The sequence below is a fragment of the Pleurodeles waltl genome, chromosome 1_2 (assembly GCF_031143425.1).
Source record: "Pleurodeles waltl isolate 20211129_DDA chromosome 1_2, aPleWal1.hap1.20221129, whole genome shotgun sequence".
NCBI classification, from domain to species: Eukaryota; Metazoa; Chordata; class Amphibia; order Caudata; family Salamandridae; genus Pleurodeles; species Pleurodeles waltl.
In genome coordinates this window covers 200278857-200298697 of record NC_090437.1, presented here as the reverse complement: position 1 = coordinate 200298697, position 19841 = coordinate 200278857, and positions in this window count along the sequence as shown.

Below are 19841 nucleotides of genomic sequence, written 5' to 3'. Positions count from 1 at the left end.
AAGCGCAACATGGACAAATCTAAATTTTTTAAAGAAAACTGAGGTGTTTTTTGCAAAGCGCCTACCTGTATATTTTGGCCTGTAGCTCAGCCGGCACCTAGAGAAACCTACCAAACCTGTGTATTTCTGCAAACTAGAGATCTAGGGGAATCCAAGATGGGGTGACTTGTGTGGCTCGGACCAGGTTCTGTTACCCAAAATCCTTTGCAAACCTCAAAATTTGGCTAAAAAAACACATGTTCCTCACATTTCTGTGGCAGAAAGTTCTGGAATCTGAGAGGAGCCACAAATTTCCTTCCACCCAGCGTTCCCCCACGTCTCCCGATAAAAATGATACCTCACTTGTGTGGGTAGGCCTAGCGCCCGCGACAGGAACCGCCCCAAAGCGCAACGTGGACACATCCACATTTTTGAAAGAAAACAGAGGTGTTTTTTGCAAAGTGCCTACCTGTAGATTTTGGTCTCTAGCTCAGCCGCCACCTAGGGAAACCTACCAAACCTGTGCATATCTGAAAACTAGAGACCTAGGGGAATCCAAGATGGGGTGACTTGTGTGGCTAGGACCAGGTTCTATTACCCAGAATCCTTTGCAAACCTCAAAATGTGGCTAAAAAAACACATGTTCCTCACATTTCTGTGGCAGAAAGTTCTGGAATCTGAGAGGAGCCACAAATTTCCTTCCACCCAGCGTTCCCCCACGTCTCCCGATAAAAATAATACCTCACTTGTGTGGGTAGGCCTAGCACCCGCGACAGGAAACGCCCCAAAAGGCAACGTGGACACATCCAAATTTTTGAAAAAAAACAGAGGTGTTTTTTGCAAAGTGCCTACCTGTAGATTTTGGCCTGTAGCTCAGCCGCCACCTAGGGAAACCTACCAAACCTGTGCATTTCTGAAAACTAGAGACCTAGGGGAATCCAAGATGGGGTGACTTGTGTGGCTCGGACCAGGTTGTTACCCAGAATCCTTTGCAAACCTCAAAATTTGGCTAAAAAAACACATGTTCCTCACATTCCTGTGGCTGAAAGTTCTGGAATCTGAGAGGAGCCACAAATTTCCTTCCACCCAGCGTTCCCCCACGTCTCCCGATAAAAATGATACCTCACTTGTGTGGGTAGGCCTAGCGCACGCGACAGGAAACGCCCCAAAGTGCAACGTGGACACATCCAATTTTTTGAAAGAAAACAGAGGTGTTTTTTGCAAAGTGCCTACCTGTAGATTTTGGCTTGTAGCTCAGCCGCCACCTAGGGCAACCTACCAAACCTGTGCATTTCTGAAAACTAGAGCTAGGGGAATCCAAGATGGGGTGACTTGTGTGGCTCGGAACGAGTCTGTTACCCAGAATCCTTTGGAAACCTCAAAATTTGGCTAAAAAAACACATGTTCCTCACATTTCTGTGGCAGAAAGTTCTGGAATCTGAGAGGAGCCACAAATTTCCTTCCACCCAGCGTTCCCCCACGTCTCCCAATAAAAATGATACCTCACTTGTGTGGGTAGTTCTAGCGCCCACAACAGGAAACGCCCCAAAGCGCAACATGGACAAATCCAAATTTTTTAAAGAAAACAGAGGTGTTTTTTGCAAAGTGCCTACCTGTATATTTTGGCCTGTAGCTCAGCCGGCACCTAGGGAAACCTACCAAACCTGTGTATTTCTGCAAACTAGAGATCTAGGGGAATCCAAGATGGGGTGACTTGTGTGGCTCGGACCAGGTTCTGTTACCCAGAATCCTTTGCAAACCTCAAAATTTGGCTAAAAAAACACATGTTCCTCACATTTCTGTGGCAGAAAGTTCTGGAATCTGAGAGGAGCCACAAATTTCCTTCCACCCAGCGTTCCCCCACGTCTCCCGATAAAAATAATACCTCACTTGTGTGGGTAGGCCTAGCGCCCGCGACAGGAAACGCCCCAAAGCACAACGTGGACACATCCAAATTTTGGGAAAAAAACAGAGGTGTTTTTTGCAAAGTGCCTACCTGTAGATTTTGGCCTGTAGCTCAGCCGCCACCTAGGGAAACCTACCAAACCTGTGCATTTCTGAAAACTAGAGACCTAGGGGAATCCAAGATGGGGTGACTTGTGTGGCTCAGACCAGGTTGTTACCCAGAATCCTTTGCAAACCTCAAAATGTGGCTAAAAGAACACATGTTCCTCACATTCCTGTGGCGGTAAGTTCTGGAATCTGAGAGGAGCCACAAATTTCCTTACACCCAGCGTTCCCCCACGTCTCCCGATAAAAATGATACCTCACTTGTGTGGGTAGGCCTAGCGCCCACGACAGGATCCGCCCCAAAGCGCAACGTGGACACATCCAAATTTTTGAAAGAAAACAAAGGTGTTTTTTGCAAAGTGCCTACCTGTAGATTTTGGCCTCTAGCTCAGCCGCCACCTAGGGAAACCTACCAAACCTGTGCATGTCTGAAAACTAGAGACCTAGGGGAATCCAAGATGGGGTGACTTGTGTGGCTAGGACCAGGTTCTATTACCCAGAATCCTTTGCAAACCTCAACATTTGGCAAAAAAACCACATGTTCCTCACATTTCTGTGGCAGAAAGTTTTGGAATCTGAGAGGAGCCACAAATTTCCTTCCACCCAGCGTTCCCCCACATCTCCCGATAAAAATGATACCTCACTTGTGTGGGTAGGCCTAGTGCCCGCGACAGGAAACGCCCCAAACCGCAATGTGGACACATCCAAATTTTTTAAAGAAAACAGAGGTGTTTTTTGCAAAGTGCCTACCTGTAGATTTTGGCCTCTAGCTCAGCTGCCACCTAGGGAAACCTACCAAACCTGTGCATTTCTGAAAACTAGAGACCTAGGGGAATCCAAGATGGGGTGACTTGTGTGGCTCGGACCAGGTTCTGTTACCCAGAATCCGTTGCAAACCTCAAAATTTGGCTAAAAAAACACATGTTCCTCACATTTCTGTGGCAGAAAGTTCTGGAATCTGAGAGGAGCCACAAATTTCCTTCCACCCAGCGTTCCCCCACGTCTCCCGATAAAAATGATACCTCACTTGTGTGGGTAGTTCTAGCGCCCACAACAGGAAACGCCCCAAAGCACAACATGGACAAATCCAAATTTTTAAAAGAAAACTGAGGTGTTTTTTGCAAAGTGCCTACCTGTATATTTTGGCTTGTAGATCAGCCGCCACCTAGGGAAACCTACAAAACCTGTGCATTTCTGAAAACTAGAGATCTAGGGGAATCCAAGATGGTGTGACTTGTGTGGCTTGGACCAGGTTCTGTTACCCAGAATGGTTTGGAAACCTCAAAATTTGGCTAAAAAAACACATGTTCCTCACATTTCTGTGGCAGAAAGTTCTGGAATCTGAGAGGAGCCACAAATTTCCTTCCACCCAGCGTTCCCCCACATCTCCCAATAAAAATGATACCTCACTTGTGTGGGTAGGCCTAGTGCCCGCAACAGGAAACGCCCCAAAGCGCAACGTGGACACATGCAAATTTTTTAAAGAAAACAGAGGTGTTTTTTGCAAAGTGCCTACCTGTAGATTTCGGCCTCTAGCTCAGCCGCCACCTAGGGAAACCTACCAAACCTGTGCATTTCTGAAAACTAGAGACCTAGGGGAATCCAAGATGGGGTGACTTGTGTGGCTCGGACAAGGTTCTGTTACCCAGAATCCTTTGCAAACCTCAAAATTTGGCTAAAAAAACACATGTTCCTCACATTTCTGTGGCAGAAAGTTCTGGAATCTGAGAGGAGCCACAAATTTCCTTCCACCCAGCGTTCCCCCACGTCTCCCAATAAAAATGATACCTCACTTGTGTGGGTAGTTCTAGCGCCCACAACAGGAAACGCCCCAAAGCGCAACATGGACAAATCTAAATTTTTTAAAGAAAACTGAGGTGTTTTTTGCAAAGTGCCTACCTGTATATTTTGGCCTGTAGCTCAGCAGGCACCTAGAGAAACCTACCAAACCTGTGTATTTCTGCAAACTAGAGATCTAGGGGAATCCAAGATGGGGTGACTTGTGTGGCTCGGACCAGGTTCTGTTACCCAAAATCCTTTGCAAACCTCAAAATTTGGCTAAAAAAACACATGTTCCTCACATTTCTGTGGCAGAAAGTTCTGGAATCTGAGAGGAGCCACAAATTTCCTTCCACCCAGCGTTCCCCCACGTCTCCCGATAAAAATGATACCTCACTTGTGTGGGTAGGCCTAGCGCCCGCGACAGGAACCGCCCCAAAGCGCAACGTGGACACATCCACATTTTTGAAAGAAAACAGAGGTGTTTTTTGCAAAGTGCCTACCTGTAGATTTTGGTCTCTAGCTCAGCCGCCACCTAGGGAAACCTACCAAACCTGTGCATATCTGAAAACTAGAGACCTAGGGGAATCCAAGATGGGGTGACTTGTGTGGCTAGGACCAGGTTCTATTACCCAGAATCCTTTGCAAACCTCAAAATGTGGCTAAAAAAACACATGTTCCTCACATTTCTGTGGCAGAAAGTTCTGGAATCTGAGAGGAGCCACAAATTTCCTTCCACCCAGCGTTCCCCCACGTCTCCCGATAAAAATAATACCTCACTTGTGTGGGTAGGCCTAGCACCCGCGACAGGAAACGCCCCAAAAGGCAACGTGGACACATCCAAATTTTTGAAAAAAAACAGAGGTGTTTTTTGCAAAGTGCCTACCTGTAGATTTTGGCCTGTAGCTCAGCCGCCACCTAGGGAAACCTACCAAACCTGTGCATTTCTGAAAACTAGAGACCTAGGGGAATCCAAGATGGGGTGACTTGTGTGGCTCGGACCAGGTTGTTACCCAGAATCCTTTGCAAACCTCAAAATTTGGCTAAAAAAACACATGTTCCTCACATTCCTGTGGCTGAAAGTTCTGGAATCTGAGAGGAGCCACAAATTTCCTTCCACCCAGCGTTCCCCCACGTCTCCCGATAAAAATGATACCTCACTTGTGTGGGTAGGCCTAGCGCCCGCGACAGGAAACGCCCCAAAGTGCAACGTGGACACATCCAATTTTTTGAAAGAAAACAGAGGTGTTTTTTGCAAAGTGCCTACCTGTAGATTTTGGCTTGTAGCTCAGCCGCCACCTAGGGCAACCTACCAAACCTGTGCATTTCTGAAAACTAGAGACCTAGGGGAATCCAAGATGGGGTGACTTGTGTGGCTCGGAACAGGTTCTGTTAACCAGAATCCTTTGGAAACCTCAAAATTTGGCTAAAAAAACACATGTTCCTCACATTTCTGTGGCAGAAAGTTCTGGAATCTGAGAGGAGCCACAAATTTCCTTCCACCCAGCGTTCCCCCACGTCTCCCAATAAAAATGATACCTCACTTGTGTGGGTAGTTCTAGCGCCCACAACAGGAAACGCCCCAAAGCGCAACATGGACAAATCCAAATTTTTTAAAGAAAACAGAGGTGTTTTTTGCAAAGTGCCTACCTGTATATTTTGGCCTGTAGCTCAGCCGGCACCTAGGGAAACCTACCAAACCTGTGTATTTCTGCAAACTAGAGATCTAGGGGAATCCAAGATGGGGTGACTTGTGTGGCTCGGACCAGGTTCTGTTACCCAGAATCCTTTGCAAACCTCAAAATTTGGCTAAAAAAACACATGTTCCTCACATTTCTGTGGCAGAAAGTTCTGGAATCTGAGAGTAGCCACAAATTTCCTTCCACCCAGCGTTCCCCCAAATCTCCTGATAAAAATGATACCTCACTTGTGTGGGTAGGCCTAGCGCCCGCGACATGAAACGCCCCAAATCGCAACGTGGACACATCCATTTTTTTTAAAGAAAACAGAGGTGTTTTTTGCAAAGTGCCTACCTGTAGATTTTGGTCTCTAGCTCAGCCGCCACCTAGGGAAACCTACCAAACCTGTGCATGTCTGAAAACTAGAGACCTAGGGGAATCCAAGATGGGGTGACTTGTGTGGCTAGGACCAGGTTCTATTACCCAGAATCCTTTGCAAACCTCAAAATTTGGCTAAAAAAACACATGTTCCTCACATTTCTGTGGCAGAAAGTTCTGGAATATGAGAGGAGCCACAAATTTCCTTCCACCCAGCGTTCCCCCACGTCTCCCGATAAAAATAATACCTCACTTGTGTGGGTAGGCCTAGCACCCGCAACAGGAAACGCCCCAAAAGGCAACGTGGGCACATCCAAATTTTTGAAAAAAAACAGAGGTGTTTTTTGCAAAGTGCCTACCTGTAGATTTTGGCCTGTAGCTCAGCTGCCACCTAGGGAAACCTACCAAACCTGTGCATTTCTGAAAACTAGAGACCTAGGGGAATCCAAGATGGGGTGACTTGTGTGGCTCGGACCAGGTTGTTACCCAGAATCCTTTGCAAACCTCAAAATTTGGCTAAAAAAACACATGTTCCTCACATTCCTGTGGCTGAAAGTTCTGGAATCTGAGAGGAGCCACAAATTTCCTTCCACCCAGCGTTCCCCCACGTCTCCCGATAAAAATGATACCTCACTTAGGTGGGTAGGCCTAGCGCCCGCGACAGGAAACGCCCCAAAGTGCAACGTGGACACATCCAATTTTTTGAAAGAAAACAGAGGTGTTTTTTGCAAAGTGCCTACCTGTAGATTTTGGCTTGTAGCTCAGCCGCCACCTAGGGCAACCTACCAAACCTGTGCATTTCTGAAAACTAGAGACCTAGGGGAATCCAAGATGGGGTGACTTGTGTGGCTCGGAACAGGTTCTGTTACCCAGAATCCTTTGGAAACCTCAAAATTTGGCTAAAAAAACACATGTTCCTCACATTTCTGTGGCAGAAAGTTCTGGAATCTGAGAGGAGCCACAAATTTCCTTCCACCCAGCGTTCCCCCACGTCTCCCAATAAAAATGATACCTCACTTGTGTGGGTAGTTCTAGCGCCCACAACAGGAAACGCCCCAAAGCGCAACATGGACAAATCCAAATTTTTTAAAGAAAACAGAGGTGTTTTTTGCAAAGTGCCTACCTGTATATTTTGGCCTGTAGCTCAGCCGGCACCTAGGGAAACCTACCAAACCTGTGTATTTCTGCAAACTAGAGATCTAGGGGAATCCAAGATGGGGTGACTTGTGTGGCTCGGACCAGGTTCTGTTACCCAGAATCCTTTGCAAACCTCAAAATTTGGCTAAAAAAACACATGTTCCTCACATTTCTGTGGCAGAAAGTTCTGGAATCTGAGAGTAGCCACAAATTTCCTTCCACCCAGCGTTCCCCCAAATCTCCTGATAAAAATGATACCTCACTTGTGTGGGTAGGCCTAGCGCCCGCGACATGAAACGCCCCAAATCGCAACGTGGACACATCCATTTTTTTTAAAGAAAACAGAGGTGTTTTTTGCAAAGTGCCTACCTGTAGATTTTGGTCTCTAGCTCAGCCGCCACCTAGGGAAACCTACCAAACCTGTGCATGTCTGAAAACTAGAGACCTAGGGGAATCCAAGATGGGGTGACTTGTGTGGCTAGGACCAGGTTCTATTACCCAGAATCCTTTGCAAACCTCAAAATTTGGCCAAAAAAACACATGTTCCTCACATTTCTGTGGCAGAAAGTTCTGGAATATGAGAGGAGCCACAAATTTCCTTCCACCCAGCGTTCCCCCACGTCTCCCGATAAAAATAATACCTCACTTGTGTGGGTAGGCCTAGCACCCGCAACAGGAAACGCCCCAAAAGGCAACGTGGGCACATCCAAATTTTTGAAAAAAAACAGAGGTGTTTTTTGCAAAGTGCCTACCTGTAGATTTTGGCCTGTAGCTCAGCCACCACCTAGGGAAACCTACCAAACCTGTGCATTTCTGAAAACTAGAGACCTAGGGGAATCCAAGATGGGGTGACTTGTGTGGCTCGGACCAGGTTGTTACCCAGAATCCTTTGCAAACCTCAAAATTTGGCTAAAAAAACACATGTTCCTCACATTCCTGTGGCTGAAAGTTCTGGAATCTGAGAGAAGCCACAAATTTCCTTCCACCCAGCGTTCCCCCACGTCTCCCGATAAAAATGATACCTCACTTGTGTGGGTAGGCCTAGCGCCCGCGACAGGAAACGCCCCAAAGTGCAACGTGGACACATCCAATTTTTTTAAAGAAAACAGAGGTGTTTTTTGCAAAGTGCCTACCTGTAGATTTTGGCTTGTAGCTCAGCCGCCACCTAGGGAAACCTACCAAACCTGTGCATTTCTGAAAACTAAAGACCTAGGGGAATCCAAGATGGGGTGACTTGTGTGGCTCGGACCACGTTCTGTTACCCAGAATCCTTTGGAAACCTCAAAATTTGGCTAAAAAAACACATGTTCCTCACATTTCTGTGGCAGAAAGTTCTGGAATCTGAGAGGAGCCACAAATTTCCTTCCACCCAGCGTTCCCCCACATCTCCCGAAAAAAATGATAGCTCACTTGTGTGGGTAGGCCTAGTGCCCGCGACAGGAAACGCCCCAAAGCGCAATGTGGACACATCCAAATTTTTTAAAGAAAACAGAGGTGTTTTTTGCAAAGTGCCTACCTGTAGATTTTGGCCTCTAGCTCAGCCGGCACCTAGAGACACCTACCAAACCTGTGCATTTCTGAAAACTAGAGACCTAGGGGAATCCAAGATGGGGTGACTTGTGTGGCTCGGACCAGGTTCTGTTACCCAGAATCCTTTGCAAACCTCAAAATTTGGCTAAAAAAACACATGTTCCTCACATTTCTGTGGCAGAAAGTTCTGGAATCTGAGAGGAGCCACAAATTTCCTTCCACCCAGCGTTCCCCCACGTCTCCCGATAAAAATGATACCTCACTTGTGTGGGTAGGCCTAGCGCCCGCGACAGGAACCGCCCCAAAGCGCAACGTGGACACATCCACATTTTTGAAAGAAAACAGAGGTGTTTTTTGCAAAGTGCCTACCTGTAGATTTTGGTCTCTAGCTCAGCCGCCACCTAGGGAAACCTACCAAACCTGTGCATATCTGAAAACTAGAGACCTAGGGGAATCCAAGATGGGGTGACTTGTGTGGCTAGGACCAGGTTCTATTACCCAGAATCCTTTGCAAACCTCAAAATGTGGCTAAAAAAACACATGTTCCTCACATTTCTGGGCAGAAAGTTCTGGAATCTGAGAGGAGCCACAAATTTCCTTCCACCCAGCGTTCCCCCACGTCTCCCGATAAAAATAATACCTCACTTGTGTGGGTAGGCCTAGCACCCGCGACAGGAAACGCCCCAAAAGGCAACATGGACACATCCAAATTTTTGAAAAAAAACAGAGGTGTTTTTTGCAAAGTGCCTACCTGTAGATTTTGGCCTGTAGCTCAGCCGCCACCTAGGGAAACCTACCAAACCTGTGCATTTCTGAAAACTAGAGACCTAGGGGAATCCAAGATGGGGTGAATTGTGTGGCTCGGACCAGGTTGTTACCCAGAATCCTTTGCAAACCTCAAAATTTGGCTAAAAAAACACATGTTCCTCACATTCCTGTGGCTGAAAGTTCTGGAATCTGAGAGGAGCCACAAATTTCCTTCCACCCAGCGTTCCCCAACGTCTCCCGATAAAAATGATACCTCACTTGTGTGGGTAGGCCTAGCGCCCGCGACAGGAAACGCCCCAAAGTGCAACGTGGACACATCCAATTTTTTGAAAGAAAACAGAGGTGTTTTTTGCAAAGTGCCTACCTGTAGATTTTGGCTTGTAGCTCAGCCGCCACCTAGGGCAACCTACCAAACCTGTGCATTTCTGAAAACTAGAGACCTAGGGGAATCCAAGATGGGGTGACTTGTGTGGCTCGGAACAGGTTCTGTTACCCAGAATCCTTTGGAAACCTCAAAATTTGGCTAAAAAAACACATGTTCCTCACATTTCTGTGGCAGAAAGTTCTGGAATCTGAGAGGAGCCACAAATTTCCTTCCACCCAGCGTTCCCCCACGTCTCCCAATAAAAATGATACCTCACTTGTGTGGGTAGTTCTAGCGCCCACAACAGGAAACGCCCCAAAGCGCAACATGGACAAATCCAAATTTTTTAAAGAAAACAGAGGTGTTTTTTGCAAAGTGCCTACCTGTATATTTTGGCCTGTAGCTCAGCCGGCACCTAGGGAAACCTACCAAACCTGTGTATTTCTGCAAACTAGAGATCTAGGGGAATCCAAGATGGGGTGACTTGTGTGGCTCGGACCAGGTTCTGTTACCCAGAATCCTTTGCAAACCTCAAAATTTGGCTAAAAAAACACATGTTCCTCACATTTCTGTGGCAGAAAGTTCTGGAATCTGAGAGTAGCCACAAATTTCCTTCCACCCAGCGTTCCCCCAAATCTCCTGATAAAAATGATACCTCACTTGTGTGGGTAGGCCTAGCGCCCGCGACATGAAACGCCCCAAATCGCAACGTGGACACATCCATTTTTTTTAAAGAAAACAGAGGTGTTTTTTGCAAAGTGCCTACCTGTAGATTTTGGTCTCTAGCTCAGCCGCCACCTAGGGAAACCTACCAAACCTGTGCATGTCTGAAAACTAGAGTCCTAGGGGAATCCAAGATGGGGTGACTTGTGTGGCTAGGACCAGGTTCTATTACCCAGAATCCTTTGCAAACCTCAAAATTTGGCTAAAAAAACACATGTTCCTCACATTTCTGTGGCAGAAAGTTCTGGAATATGAGAGGAGCCACAAATTTCCTTCCACCCAGCGTTCCCCCACGTCTCCCGATAAAAATAATACCTCACTTGTGTGGGTAGGCCTAGCACCCGCAACAGGAAACGCCCCAAAAGGCAACGTGGGCACATCCAAATTTTTGAAAAAAAACAGAGGTGTTTTTTGCAAAGTGCCTACCTGTAGATTTTGGCCTGTAGCTCAGCCACCACCTAGGGAAACCTACCAAACCTGTGCATTTCTGAAAACTAGAGACCTAGGGGAATCCAAGATGGGGTGACTTGTGTGGCTCGGACCAGGTTGTTACCCAGAATCCTTTGCAAACCTCAAAATTTGGCTAAAAAAACACATGTTCCTCACATTCCTGTGGCTGAAAGTTCTGGAATCTGAGAGAAGCCACAAATTTCCTTCCACCCAGCGTTCCCCCACGTCTCCCGATAAAAATGATACCTCACTTGTGTGGGTAGGCCTAGCGCCCGCGACAGGAAACGCCCCAAAGTGCAACGTGGACACATCCAATTTTTTTAAAGAAAACAGAGGTGTTTTTTGCAAAGTGCCTACCTGTAGATTTTGGCCTCTAGCTCAGCCGGCACCTAGAGACACCTACCAAACCTGTGCAATTCTGAAAACTAGAGACCTAGGGGAATCCAAGATGGGGTGACTTGTGTGGCTCGGACCAGGTTCTGTTACCCAGAATCCTTTGCAAACCTCAAAATTTGGCTAAAAAAACACATGTTCCTCACATTTCTGTGGCAGAAAGTTCTGGAATCTGAGAGTAGCCACAAATTTCCTTCCACCCAGCGTTCCCCCAAATCTCCTGATAAAAATGATACCTCACTTGTGTGGGTAGGCCTAGCGCCCGCGACATGAAACGCCCCAAATCGCAACGTGGACACATCCATTTTTTTTAAAGAAAACAGAGGTGTTTTTTGCAAAGTGCCTACCTGTAGATTTTGGTCTCTAGCTCAGCCGCCACCTAGGGAAACCTACCAAACCTGTGCATGTCTGAAAACTAGAGACCTAGGGGAATCCAAGATGGGGTGACTTGTGTGGCTAGGACCAGGTTCTATTACCCAGAATCCTTTGCAAACCTCAAAATTTGGCTAAAAAAACACATGTTCCTCACATTTCTGTGGCAGAAAGTTCTGGAATATGAGAGGAGCCACAAATTTCCTTCCACCCAGCGTTCCCCCACGTCTCCCGATAAAAATAATACCTTACTTGTGTGGGTAGTCCTAGCACCCGCAACAGGAAACGCCCCAAAAGGCAACGTGGGCACATCCAAATTTTTGAAAAAAAACAGAGGTGTTTTTTGCAAAGTGCCTACCTGTAGATTTTGGCCTGTAGCTCAGCCACCACCTAGGGAAACCTACCAAACCTGTGCATTTCTGAAAACTAGAGACCTAGGGGAATCCAAGATGGGGTGACTTGTGTGGCTCGGACCAGGTTGTTACCCAGAATCCTTTGCAAACCTCAAAATTTGGCTAAAAAAACACATGTTCCTCACATTCCTGTGGCTGAAAGTTCTGGAATCTGAGAGAAGCCACAAATTTCCTTCCACCCAGCGTTCCCCCACGTCTCCCGATAAAAATGATACCTCACTTGTGTGGGTAGGCCTAGCGCCCGCGACAGGAAACGCCCCAAAGTGCAACGTGGACACATCCAATTTTTTTAAAGAAAACAGAGGTGTTTTTTGCAAAGTGCCTACCTGTAGATTTTGGCCTCTAGCTCAGCCGGCACCTAGAGACACCTACCAAACCTGTGCAATTCTGAAAACTAGAGACCTAGGGGAATCCAAGATGGGGTGACTTGTGTGGCTCGGACCAGGTTCTGTTACCCAGAATCCTTTGCAAACCTCAAAATTTGGCTAAAAAAACACATGTTCCTCACATTTCTGTGGCAGAAAGTTCTGGAATCTGAGAGGAGCCACAAATTTCCTTCCACCCAGCGTTCCCCCACGTCTCCCGATAAAAATGATACCTCACTTGTGTGGGTAGGCCTAGTGCCCGCGACAGGAAACGCCCCAAAGCGCAACGTGGACACATCCAAATTTTTTAAAGAAAACAGAGGTGTTTTTTGCAAAGTGCCTACCTGTAGATTTTGGCCTCTAGCTCAGCCGCCACCTAGGGAAACCTACCAAACCTGTGCATTTCTGAAAACTAGAGACCTAGGGGAATCCAAGATGGGGTGACTTGTGTGGCTCGGACCAGGTTCTGTTACCCAGAATCCGTTGCAAACCTCAAAATTTGGCTAAAAAAACACATGTTCCTCACATTTCTGTGGCAGAAAGTTCTGGAATCTGAGAGGAGCCACAAATTTCCTTCCACCCAGCGTTCCCCCACGTCTCCCGATAAAAATGATACCTCACTTGTGTGGGTAGGCCTAGCGCCCGCGACAGGAAACGCCCCAAAGTGCAACGTGGACACATCCAATTTTTTTAAAGAAAACAGAGGTGTTTTTTGCAAAGTGCCTACCTGTAGATTTTGGCTTGTAGCTCAGCCGCCACCTAGGGAAACCTACCAAACCTGTGCATTTCTGAAAACTAGAGACCTAGGGGAATCCAAGATGGGGTGACTTGTGTGGCTCGGACCAGGTTCTGTTACCCAGAATCCTTTGGAAACCTCAAAATTTGGCTAAAAAAACACATGTTCCTCACATTTCTGTGGCAGAAAGTTCTGGAATCTGAGAGGAGCCACAAATTTCCTTCCACCCAGCGTTCCCCCACATCTCCCGATAAAAATGATAGCTCACTTGTGTGGGTAGGCCTAGTGCCCGCGACAGGAAACGCCCCAAAGCGCAACGTGGACACATCCAAATTTTTTCAAGAAAACAGAGGTGTTTTTTGCAAAGTGCCTACCTGTAGATTTTGGCCTCTAGCTCAGCCGGCACCTAGAGACACCTACCAAACCTGTGCATTTCTGAAAACTAGAGACCTAGGGGAATCCAAGATGGGGTGACTTGTGTGGCTCGGACCAGGTTCTGTTACCCAGAATCCTTTGCAAACCTCAAAATTTGGCTAAAAAAACACATGTTCCTCACATTTCTGTGGCAGAAAGTTCTGGAATCTGAGAGGAGCCACAAATTTCCTTCCACCCAGCGTTCCCCCACGTCTCCCGATAAAAATGATACCTCACTTGTGTGGGTAGGCCTAGTGCCCGCGACAGGAAACGCCCAAAGCGCAACGTGGACACATCCAAATTTTTTAAAGAAAACAGAGGTGTTTTTTGCAAAGTGCCTACCTGTAGATTTTGGCCTCTAGCTCAGCCGCCACCTAGGGAAACCTACCAAACCTGTGCATTTCTGAAAACTAGAGACCTAGGGGAATCCAAGATGGGGTGACTTGTGTGGCTCGGACCAGGTTCTGTTACCCAGAATCCGTTGCAAACCTCAAAATTTGGCTAAAAAAACACATGTTCCTCACATTTCTGTGGCAGAAAGTTCTGGAATCTGAGAGGAGCCACAAATTTCCTTCCACCCAGCGTTCCCCCACGTCTCCCGATAAAAACAATACCTCACTTGTGTGGGTAGGCCTAGCACCCGCGACAGGAAACGCCCCAAAAGGCAACGTGGACACATCCACATTTTTGAAAAAAAACAGAGGTGTTTTTTGCAAAGTGCCTACCTGTAGATTTTGGGCTGTAGCTCAGCCGCCACCTAGGGAAACCTACCAAACCTGTGCATTTCTGAAAACTAGAGACCTAGGGGAATCCAAGATGGGGTGACTTGTGTGGCTCGGACCAGGTTGTTACCCAGAATCCTTTGCAAACCTCAAAATTTGGCTAAAAAAACACATGTTCCTCACATTTCTGTGGCAGAAAGTTCTGGAATCTGAGAGGAGCCACAAATTTCCTTCCACCCAGCGTTCCCCCACGTCTCCCGATAAAAATGATACCTCACTTGTGTGGGTAGTTCTAGCGCCCAAAACAGGAAACGCCCCAAAGCACAACATGGACAAATCCAAATTTTTAAAAGAAAACTGAGGTGTTTTTTGCAAAGTGCCTACCTGTATATTTTGGCTTGTAGATCAGCCGCCACCTAGGGAAACCTACAAAACCTGTGCATTTCTGAAAACTAGAGATCTAGGGGAATCCAAGATGGTGTGACTTGTGTGGCTTGGACCAGTTTCTGTTACCCAGAATCGTTTGGAAACCTCAAAATTTGGCTAAAAAAACACATGTTCCTCACATTTCTGTGGCAGAAAGTTCTGGAATCTGAGAGGAGCCACAAATTTCCTTCCACCCAGCGTTCCCCCACATCTCCCGATAAAAATGATACCTCACTTGTGTGGGTAGGCCTAGTGCCCGCAACAGGAAACGCCCCAAAGCGCAACGTGGACACATCCAAATTTTTTAAAGAAAACAGAGGTGTTTTTTGCAAAGTGCCTACCTGTAGATTTCGGCCTCTAGCTCAGCCGCCACCTAGGGAAACCTACCAAACCTGTGCATTTGTGAAAACTAGAGACCTAGGGGAATCCAAGATGGGGTGACTTGTGTGGCTCGGACCAGGTTCTGTTACCCAGAATCCTTTGCAAACCTCAAAATTTGGCTAAAAAAACACATGTTCCTCACATTTCTGTGGCAGAAAGTTCTGGAATCTGAGAGGAGCCACAAATTTCCTTCCACCCAGCGTTTCCCCACGTCTCCCAATAAAAATGATACCTCACTTGTGTGGGTAGTTCTAGCGCCCACAACAGGAAACGCCCCAAAGCGCAACATGGACAAATCCAAATTTTTTAAAGAAAACTGAGGCGTTTTTTGCAAAGTGCCTACCTGTATATTTTGGCCTGTAGCTCAGCCGGCACCTAGAGAAACCTACCAAACCTGTGTATTTCTGCAAACTAGAGATCTAGGGGAATCCAAGATGGGGTGACTTGTGTGGCTCGGACCAGGTTCTGTTACCCAAAATCCTTTGCAAACCTCAAAATTTGGCTAAAAAAACACATGTTCCTCACATTTCTGTGGCAGAAAGTTCTGGAATCTGAGAGTAGCCACAAATTTCCTTCCACCCAGCGTTCCCCCAAATCTCCTGATAAAAATGATACCTCACTTGTGTGGGTAGGCCTAGCGCCCGCGACATGAAACGCCCCAAAGCGCAACGTGGACACATCCATTTTTTTTAAAGAAAACAGAGGTGTTTTTTGCAAAGTGCCTACCTGTAGATTTTGGCTTGTAGCTCAGCCGCCACCTAGGGAAACCTACCAAACCTGTGCATTTCTGAAAACTAGAGACCTAGGGGAATCCAATATGGGGTGACTTGTGTGGCTCGGACCAGGTTCTGTTACCCAGAATCCTTTGGAAACCTCAAAATTTGGCTAAAAAAACACATGTTCCTCACATTTCTGTGGCAGAAAGTTCTGAAATCTGAGAGGAGCCACAAATTTCCTTCCACCCAGCGTTCCCCCACGTCTCCCGATAAAAATAATACCTCACTTGTGTGGGTAGGCCTAGCACCCGCGACAGGAAACGCCCCAAAAGGCAACGTGGACACATCCAAATTTTTGAAAAAAAACAGAGGTGTTTTTTGCAAAGTGCCTACCTGTAGATTTTGGCCTGTAGCTCAGCCGCCACCTAGGGAAACCTACCAAACCTGTGCATTTCTGAAAACTAGAGACCTAGGGGAATCCAAGATGGGGTGACTTGTGTGGCTCGGACCAGGTTGTTACCCAGAATCCTTTGCAAACCTCAAAATTTGGCTAAAAAAACACATGTTCCTCACATTCCTGTGGCTTAAAGTTCTGGAATCTGAGAGGAGTCACAAATTTCCTTCCACCCAGCGTTCCCCCACGTCTCCCGATAAAAATGATACCTCACTTGTGTGGGTAGGCCTAGCGCCCGCGACAGGAAACGCCCCAAAGTGCAACGTGGACACATCCAATTTTTTGAAAGAAAACAGAGGTGTTTTTTGCAAAGTGCCTACCTGTAGATTTTGGCTTGTAGCTCTGCCGCCACCTAGGGAAACCTACCAAACCTGTGCATTTCTGAAAACTAGAGACCTAGGGGAATCCAAGATGGGGTGACTTGTGTGGCTCGGAACAGGTTCTGTTACCCAGAATCCTTTGGAAACCTCAAAATTTGGCTAAAAAAACACATGTTCCTCACATTTCTGTGGCAGAAAGTTCTGGAATCTGAGAGGAGCCACAAATTTCCTTCCACCCAGCGTTCCCCCACGTCTCCCAATAAAAATGATACCTCACTTGTGTGGGTAGTTCTAGCGCCCACAACAGGAAACGCCCCAAAGCGCAACATGGACAAATCCAAATTTTTTAAAGAAAACAGAGGTGTTTTTTACAAAGTGCCTACCTGTATATTTTGGCCTGTAGCTCAGCCGGCACCTAGGGAAACCTACCAAACGTGTGTATTTCTGCAAACTAGAGATCTAGGGGAATCCAAGATGGGGTGACTTGTGTGGCTCGGACCAGGTTCTGTTACCCAGAATCCTTTGCAAACCTCAAAATTTGGCTAAAAAAACACATGTTCCTCACATTTCTGTGGCAGAAAGTTCTGGAATCTGAGAGTAGCCACAAATTTCCTTCCACCCAGCGTTCCCCCAAATCTCCTGATAAAAATGATACCTCACTTGTGTGGGTAGGCCTAGCGCCCGCGACATGAAACGCCCCAAAGCGCAACGTGGACACATCCATTTTTTTTAAAGAAAACAGAGGTGTTTCTTGCAAAGTGCCTACCTGTAGATTTTGGTCTCTAGCTCAGCCGCCACCTAGGGAAACCTACCAAACCTGTGCATGTCTGAAAACTAGAGACCTAGGGGAATCCAAGATGGGGTGACTTGTGTGGCTAGGACCAGGTTCTATTACCCAGAATCCTTTGCAAACCTCAAAATTTGGCTAAAAAAACACATGTTCCTCACATTTCTGTGGCAGAAAGTTCTGGAATCTGAGAGGAGCCACAAATTTCCTTCCACCCAGCGTTCCCCCACGTCTCCCGATAAAAATAATACCTCACTTGTGTGGGTAGGCCTAGCACCCGCAACAGGAAACGCCCCAAAAGGCAACGTGGACACATCCAAATTTTTGAAAAAAAACAGAATTGTTTTTTGCAAAGTGCCTACCTGTAGATTTTGGCCTGTAGCTCAGCCGCCACCTAGGGAAACCTACCAAACCTTTGCATTTCTGAAAACTAGAGACCTAGGGGAATCCAAGATGGGGTGACTTGTGTGGCTCGGACCAGGTTGTTACCCAGAATCCTTTGCAAACCTCAAAATTTGGCTAAAAAAACACATGTTCCTCACATTCCTGTGGCAGAAAGTTCTGGAATCTGAGAGAAGCCACAAATTTCCTTCCACCCAGCGTTCCCCCACGTCTCCCGATAAAAATGATACCTCACTTGTGTGGGTAGGCCTAGCGCCCGCGACAGGAAACGCCCCAAAGTGCAACGTGGACACATCCAATTTTTTTTAAAGAAAACAGAGGTGTTTTTTGCAAAGTGCCTACCTGTAGATTTTGGCTTGTAGCTCAGCCGCCACCTAGGGAAACCTACCAAACCTGTGCATTTCTGAAAACTAGAGACCTAGGGGAATCCAAGATGGGGTGACTTGTGTGGCTCGGACCAGGTTCTGTTACCCAGAATCCTTTGGAAACCTCAAAATTTGGCTAAAAAAACACAGGTTCCTCACATTTCTGTGGCAGAAAGTTCTGGAATCTGAGAGGAGCCACAAATTTCCTTCCACCCAGCGTTCCCCCACATCTCCCGATAAAAATGATAGCTCACTTGTGTGGGTAGGCCTAGTGCCCGCGACAGGAAACGCCCCAAAGCGCAACGTGGACACATCCAAATTTTTTAAAGAAAACAGAGGTGTTTTTTGCAAAGTGCCTACCTGTAGATTTTGGCCTCTAGCTCAGCCGGCACCTATAGACACCTACCAAACCTGTGCATTTCTGAAAACTAGAGACCTAGGGGAATCCAAGATGGGGTGACTTGTGTGGCTCGGACCAGGTTCTGTTACCCAGAATCCTTTGCAAACCTCAAAATTTGGCTAAAAAAACACATGTTCCTCACATTTCTGTGGCAGAAAGTTCTGGAATCTGAGAGGAGCCACAAATTTCCTTCCACCCAGCGTTCCCCCACGTCTCCCGATAAAAATGATACCTCACTTGTGTGGGTAGGCCTAGTGCCCGCGACAGGAAACGCCCCAAAGCGCAACGTGGACACATCCATTTTTTTTAAAGAAAACAGAGGTGTTTTTTGCAAAGTGCTGAAGAACCAGAACCTTTTGGGCCTGGCGGCGCAGGGTACGCCTAAAATCTCCTTGGATTCACCTGCCTCAACTAACAGAGACACGGGACACTCTGTCAGGCGTAAAAGATCAGATTTTATTAGCTGCAGCTAGTACAGTTGTCCAAGAAGTACACAAGGTATGTTCTCAGGAGACTGCCACTTTACTTTGTGGCGCACAATCTTATATACCGTATAAAAACATTTATTAACTACATACACTCCCAGAACACATAGAAAGGAGCCAGTAAGAATGATGTAAAGATAGAACAGAGTCAATAGAAATGTCGGAAAACAAGACAGAACAAAGTATCAAGTGACTTAAGGTTGCCTCCCCTCCAGCTGTGTTTGTCACCCCTCCCTCGAGCTAATTCATTAACCGATCCACAACGAAGTTGCATATGGTGCGATAAGTTTTGTGTGCGTTTGGAAGACAGTTGTGAAATGAGAGAATACTAGCAAAGGACAGCGAAGGCCAGACGATAAGATAAGATCGGCGGAGAATAGTGTGAGCCTACAGATAGTTGAAACAAGGATTAGAAAACCAGACAGGGATTAGTGTACTCGGTCAGACCTTAATACCAGTCTTGTAAAGATAGAGGCAGAAGACTGTTTTGAACACCATGTTGCAGAATAAGCAGAAAAGGCAGAATGGACTTCGTTCGCTGTGCTGCCTGAGTGAAGGCAACATAAAATGGCGGCGGGCCACAAAATGGCGGGTCGATACGATCGTATTAAAAATCGAATTTCCTCAGACCCTCCTTTTGCCAGAACTCAGGCAAGATACACAAACTCATGTTAGTCTGAGTCGATATCTATGGCCATGAGGTCATCAAGCTGTTGCTGTACCATCATTTTGATATTCTCTGCTCTTTGTGACTTGGGTTTGGGAATACATGCAGTAGCACATAGGTTGCAGACGGCAGGACCGCAGTGCATACAAAGACAACAAGAGAATATAAAAGCTAAAATTACTCCAAAGAATGTCAATACCTTCCAACCCCATTTGGACAGTAATCC